Below are 7,239 nucleotides of genomic sequence, written 5' to 3' on the forward strand. Positions count from 1 at the left end.
TACTATCTACAGAAGGCGGCGGTTGCCATTCTCCCAATTTGGAGAAGCAGAGAGGAAGCTAAGCACCGTACTGCTGTGGACATTTTCTGTACTTTACTTTGCTGTCAGACAGGCCTGACGACAAGGTAAAGTGGTGAAAATATTCTAAACATAGCATACACTTAAACTGATGTGATCTATTTAGAAGGACCTTTTTTTTAAATGGCTAAAGGATGTTTTGTTGCTGACTTTCCATGAATACGTCATAGGTCCCCACATTAAATAATCCGAACTGTCCCTTTAACACAGTCTGCAGCTCTCAGCATTGAGCAAAAACTGAGGACAATTTGTCCGCATGTGATCAACTTCCTTTCTCAGTTTCCAAGCCATGTCTAGAACTTATGATGCCTACGGGCTGTGTCACATCACGGCGCTGACATGTAGTCGTTACTCCACTTCTAACAACACCAGAATCAGTCAATTATCCATGGAATCGATCAACATAACCCCACTGCCACTCATTTAAAAGAGCCAATCAATCTGCGTGGGCCTTTTCTCTATTTTCCCCCTCGTGTTACAAGCATTTGTGTGTGTGCATGTGCGTGAGGCGGCGTGGGTCAGCCCATGATGGATCTACTCGAGTGACAGCTCGTCTTCTGATTTATGGTTGTTTATCGCCGGAGTAAGACTGGAGTTGACCCCTCGTCTAGGCTGCCACCACTTCCCATGATGCCTGTAAAGCCACACATTGAGTTGCATGATTGTCGGCCAAGGTGTCATCTGGAAAAAAAAAAACACCCACCAAAAATTCATATTTCATTAAGAATCTGGGTGCTTATATTATGTCATATTAGTTTTATCGAAACTCACCAGGTTTTGTTGACCCCTTTTGATGTTTTGGTCATAATATGTTTAGATTTTTTCATTGATTCATCTGCGGTTCATTTCAAATCAGATTTCTCGCATTCATTTGTCAGTTAGATTACTTCTTGCTGCAACATTTGCTTGTATATATTTGTTATGGCTGCTTGATTAAACTTAGTTTGGATTGTGTGCTTGGATTTTCCATATTATTCGAGGACAACAAGATTCTCATTTTCCTTTTCTCTCTTTTATTGCAGAAGCTAACTAACACAGGCTAACTGTGTTGGCTAGTGAGCTACAAAGCAGCTAGTGCTAACGTCAAAGCTGCACTCTCCAGTAGGTTTTCTCTGACCTGAAAAAATCTTCCTTAGATGAAACGTTAAGGGAAACTTTATGCCTTTATGCAACCAGGCACAGGCACTGAACTTTTAAACGTTTATACTCCGTAGATCTTAACTTTGACTCCCTCTCTTCGGTGTTGGTATGTTGGTATGTGCCGGCTGCACTCGCCAACTCCTTGGTGACTTCATTACTAAATGAAGCGGCCCCATAATTCCACATCGCCTCTGTGATAAATGCTGTAGCAGCAGTCTGTGAGGCAGCAAAGGTGGGGGCAAGTAAGGGAGGTGGTGGTGAGTGGGGGGGGGGGGGGGGGGGGGCGGGGACACAGCGTCCTCCCTACCTGATGACATGCAAGGTTTATCACGTTGAGCAGAGACATGGTCACCTTACCGCGGGCCTCATTGTGACAGCCAGCAAGTCACTGGAGAGCACCATTGGAAATCAATAAGCCTCTGCTCTTTAATTGTTAGAAAAAAGCTTCCCTGTTTACAGCATCACATCATCAGTCAGGACAGCCTGACTTTCATTTATTTTTGCCTTTTCCTCTCATCCTCCTCGTCTCTTCCTCCTTCTCCGACGCTTCTCTCCCCTCTGTGGGATGTGCTAGCTGGCTGATTGTTTGGATTACGTAACGGGAGCTGGCTGGATTTTATTTTGGGGGACCTGTTTGATATGTATACAGAAAGCTTTTCTGATTAACTTCAGGGTGCTTAAGGCATTTGCGTGTCTTATCTCGCTGAATGTTTGCCTCAGTGAGAGCTCCTCCACTGTTGTCTCGTACTAACAGAGGACATGTGCTCGCTTCTGTCCTCTGTTGACTTCAAGATGCAACTGCTCCACTGCTTGCTGTGTGCTGAGGGAGGGAGGCAGGTGGTTCCTGTCTCTATCTGGATCTCACAGCAGTCCTGCACACTGCAGGCTATCTATTTTTTTTTATGACCTTTTATAACCAAGTAATACCTACTGCAGACCCAGACAGGTTGTATGATGTCAAGAATTTGTAGATAGTTCACCCAAAGTCCCACTTTGTTTGTTGTTAAGTGTGTTCTGAATGATTTTTAAAAAAAAAAATGCATATGAAGTTTACCTGAAAATGAAGAGCCTGGTACTTTTTAATGATCAAATCTTGGTTTAAAATTGTGGTTTTCAAACTTTTTGTACCCAAGCCACACCAAAGGGTGAGCCAAGATCTCAAGGCACGCCTGTATTCATATCTGTGTAAAGTAGCCTCTTTAACACGAGTTACATGTTTATTAAATTAATTAAAATTAAATTTTTATTTGATGATACCAAATAAATTTGTACAATTTAAAAAGTAATTTAAGAATTAATTTGAGACTTTGCAAAATTACACCAAAGCAACAAGACACCCATTTAAACCAGACAAGGTCACAAAAATTAAACTGAAAGGAGGGAGGTTTTAAAGGTGTTTTTTTTCGAGGGGTAAAGAATTTGCCTCTAAGGTTTTGTATAGTTGTATATTCATATATTATTTATAGTTGTCACATAGTTGTCAAGGCACTCCAGAATGCCTCAGCACACTGTTTGGGAACCACTGATTGAAACAACTGGAGAATTTCCTCTTCTGTTTTCAGTAAAAGTAGTTTATTTTTTTTAGTTAAAATTGTTATTTGGCCACTAGGATCTGGGATCTATGCATAATTTGAACTATAAGTTAATAAATATTAGCAGCAAAATGTAGTTAAAGTATCACAGAACTGGTTTTGCCTTGCTGACCGATGTATTATTGTATATGACATCATCATCATGTTACTATTGCTTCAGATGTACTTACTTTGAATTACTTTACAGTTTTATATACTGGATCACCAGATAAATCTGAGGGGTTGTGACATGATTAATGAAAGAGGAAAGAAGGAAAAACAGTCCTCATACACATGCGTTTTTGTACTTTGCTCTAATTTTGTTTTTTTGGTGAGATCTCGGATCATTTGAACTTTTATTAAAGATTTAGAGGGTGGAGAAAAATCACTATTTGGTTGAGCTGTGAAAAGCTTATAGACATCGAAATGTGACCCCGACTACACACTGCTTTTTGTAAGAACCAAAAAGATTGGAAACCGCTGGTTTATTCTTTAACATTGTGTATTTTAAAGACTTTTTGTGTTATCCGTTGTGTAATACAGAGCAGTTTGGCCTCATGCCCCTCAAAAATTGATATGCCCTGCAGCCACACTGGCCTTAATGCCCCGCCCTCACTGCCCCAGCTGATTTCACCTTTTTCTCCTCTGCCTCTTTCTAGTCGATGCAGCTTTTCCTCATTTTTGTTTAAATTCTGATTGGGCATCTTTAAGTGAAACGCTGTGCACATAGCCGGTGTTGGGTTAGATATGGAACCTGGTGGAAACAGCTGCAAGACTATTTAGGGGAGACGGAGAGAGCGAGAGACAGAGCACTCAGGACGAGCAAATATGGACAAAAGTGTTGACGTGATATAAACCTTCATTCATCATGAAGCCTGGTGTTACTCTACAGTTTTGTGGTTTACACTGCAGACTGGATCCGCGTTATAGACGCTCATCTCCTCTTCATTGCACTGCAATACTGTAATGAGAAACGTTCTCATCACTATTTAATCACTGTTTTGAGAAAATTTCTTATTTTGAGACGTTATCTAATTATATTTTACAGTATTTAGTATACTGTTATATAGACTGACTTCAGTCAGACTGCCAGTGTCCCTGTACTTAACAGTAACAAATTAGGAAAAATTTGAATAGAGATAAAATCCTTGTTAGCCCTTAAGTTAGATTCATTACCAAAATCATTGTTTTGTTTGATGGCCTTATTGCCCCGGCATTTGGCCGTGTGTGTGATCCTGCCCCTGAAATGATGAAACTCCAGGCCTGACGTAAAATCTAGTAACTAAAGCTGTGAAATAAATCTAGGAGAGTAGAAAGTACAGTATTTCCCCCTGAGAAGTATTAGACTGGAAGTATAAAATATCATAAAATGGTATTGAGTAAATGTACTGCTGTAAAATGGTTTTTTTTTTTTAAAAAAAACATCACCTTGTTTTAGCAATGAAAAAAGTGAGATGCACACAATCCACCATTTATGCTGTGATACATGGCTGACACCCAGGTTGGGGACCACTGCCTCAAACAAAACAGCTTCATTGATTAAAAATATATCATAATAAAACTGACCATTTCAGCCAAATTCACAACTTTCTCATGTGAAGCCCAAAGCCAATAGTTACCCTGTTTCCACGCTCTTTGCTCCATCTGTGTCTCCACAAGCTTCTCCTATTAGTGTGTTACCTGGGGAGGACCGCGGCTCCAAAACTCTGATTAGGCCCTCTCTGGCTAATTAACTGCTCGGGCCACAGTTGGCCATTTGCAGCGTTTTAATGGAGGGACGATGCTGCAGCTGTCCTTCGTCTGTCATTCATCTGATTTGTGCCCTTTATGCCACAATTTGTGCCATAAAATTTATAAATAGCCAAAGCTAGCATAGCATTTATCCCTCTCATTAAAGTGACAGAGAATATGGTGCGCACCACGTCTTCATGTAAGCAGCAGAGGAGGCTGTATTTTAATTATGAAACGGAGAGGGAGAGTGTAGAAGGCGTTTGTCCTAGTAGGAGAAATTCCTGGTGATTCCTAGAGAGAGGACCTAATTATGACAATGTTGTGGTACTTTAAAATGCCGCAAGCGGGGCTGATCGCTGTTAATTTTCCTCTGTCCTCCCTCTTCTCTTTTTGCTCTCCGGCTATTCAGGGCAACAGGCTGCTTAATTATTTATACCTATCTGTTATGGCATGAAAATCGGGAGGACACCAACATGCATACAACAGAAGGAATCTAATATTCCCCCCTTGAGTGTCGAGTTTAGACTTTAACTCCGACCAAATCCTTCACTCTGTCTGGTAGCAGTGGTTGGGGAACGGTAGCATTCGGTTGAATCCTGAACAGATGGCTTAATTTGTGTTGTACCTGCTCATACCTACGCACCAACATGAACATACTTTAAAAAAAACACATTAAAACTACAGTATATACCCACCCACAAACTCATGGCACTAGTGGTATCCAGTTGAAGTGTGTTCATTGTCCACTCCGCCCTCACGTGTGCAAAGAAACAGTTAAAGTAGAAATAAGTAACAGCTGTGCATCTAAAAAAAAAGGAGTCCAAATAGTGTGTAAAGCAAAGACAAAAGCCCACTGCTCCGAAAAATACGCACTTTGGAGTTTGAGGTCAGTGACTGCCGGCCTTACTGCCGGCCAGACCGACTTAACATGTTATTATATGTTAATATTAACCGTTATAAACATGTACTCCTACTAAAAGATGATTATTTCTTTCAACTCATTAACAGACACTCATTCCGCTTTAATTTGAGCTCTAATTAATGTTTTTAAGTAACACACTCAACATGTTTCCTGTATCTCTGATGACATATTGTGGTCATTTCATGATTTACAGCCAATATATTACATATTTCTCCTTTAAATCTTTTTTTTTAATTGAATAGTACTGCTGGATGGTTTTGAGGTTGTTTGGTTTCCTCTCCAGGCCATCTTTTACATTCCACCTGCGTGAAATTCTGCAAAACCATGTTTGCAGAACACATTTTTGCACCGCTGTACACATATGCATGCACAAATAAATTAAATATACACGGTATGCTGTTTTGGGGCAATTTTACTGCCAAATCTTCCTTCTAGTTTCAACCCCTCTTCCCTCTCTGGATGTTTATTTCCAACTTTGTTCTCTTGTGTGTGTGTGACCAGCCTGCACTTCTTTTCCTTTTTTTCTGCAGTCCTTCCCGAGGGAAAGTGGATAGCACATGTGAACGGATCACTTCTGATTAGTGGGGATGCTTTATAAAGACGCCTGTAGTGTTTTTCTCCAGAAACAAACAGTGGTGTGGCCTCCCCAGGGAAGACTGCCATTTCCTTGGCACAGCACAACCCCCGAGAGAAGTTGTTTTATCTCCCAAGTGCTGTTAACTTTGGGCTTTAAACTGTGCGCTTGCAGATGCCTTGTTTTTCACATCACAAGATGATGATATCACGCAGGATGGCGACAGAGCTGATTTAAAAAAAAAAAAAAAAAAAGAAAAAAAAAGGTGTGTTGGATTCAGCTTAATCTAGTCTACACAGAGGATGGCTTTTTTAATTTTGCCTCACAACATAAACTCGCTGTCATTCAATTGTCACCGCAAATTTACATATAAAGTGTCTGATAAGCACGTTTGTGTGTTGCCAATGCACGTTTGCGCAATTTGTGGAAAAACTTAAAGGTTGGAAGAAATTTGACTTTGTTTTGAATAAATTTGAATCATGTGGCATTTTGTGTGAAAAGAGGCAGAGTGTGGGGAGATAGGAGAGGTAGGTAAATAGCACGGGGGGGGGGGGGTGTGGGGAGCAGGAGGAGGCGACTGATTTGCCTCCGTTCTGTCGGGAGGATTTACGGTGCGAGTGTGTTGAGCCATCAATCAATTGTGGCGCACTCCAAGGACAACTTTGTCTCTTTATGCAATTTGTAAGGCTGTCCAGTCAAATTGATTCCTTAACCAGGAGCCGTCCAGCTCCCAGAGAAGAGTAAAACCCCCCTGAAAAGAACATCAACCTCTGTGTTTGCTGTAAACCAGACAATAAATGATAGGACTGGTGACTGTCGATGGCCAAATATCCAACTGCAAAACAAAGTGGGTGACATAAAAACAAGATTAAAAGTGATCGCAGAAGTGATTGATTAAATGTGATAAAATGGAACAACTGAGGATTGATGCTGTCGAGTCCCCGTGACGAATGATTCTGGTATTATAATTGTTTTACTCTCAGTCCTTCATGGATTATATCTCCAGAACAAAAAGCAAATTATATTTACAACCAAAAACTGACATTTAATGCACACACTTGAAGTATGGAGATATTAGTTGTGCAATTTGGTCTGAGCATTCATCATTTTTTAGAAATTTATATCAACATGTGTGACTTTTCGCTTATAAGTTACAGCTCTTTTTAGCCATGGTAATGGTAACTGTATTTTGTCACTTGCAACTGACACCAACCTTACCATGT

This window comes from Lutjanus erythropterus, chromosome 23, assembly GCF_056507025.1.
Source record: "Lutjanus erythropterus isolate fLutEry1 chromosome 23, fLutEry1.hap2, whole genome shotgun sequence".
Classification (NCBI taxonomy): Eukaryota; Metazoa; Chordata; class Actinopteri; order Lutjaniformes; family Lutjanidae; genus Lutjanus; species Lutjanus erythropterus.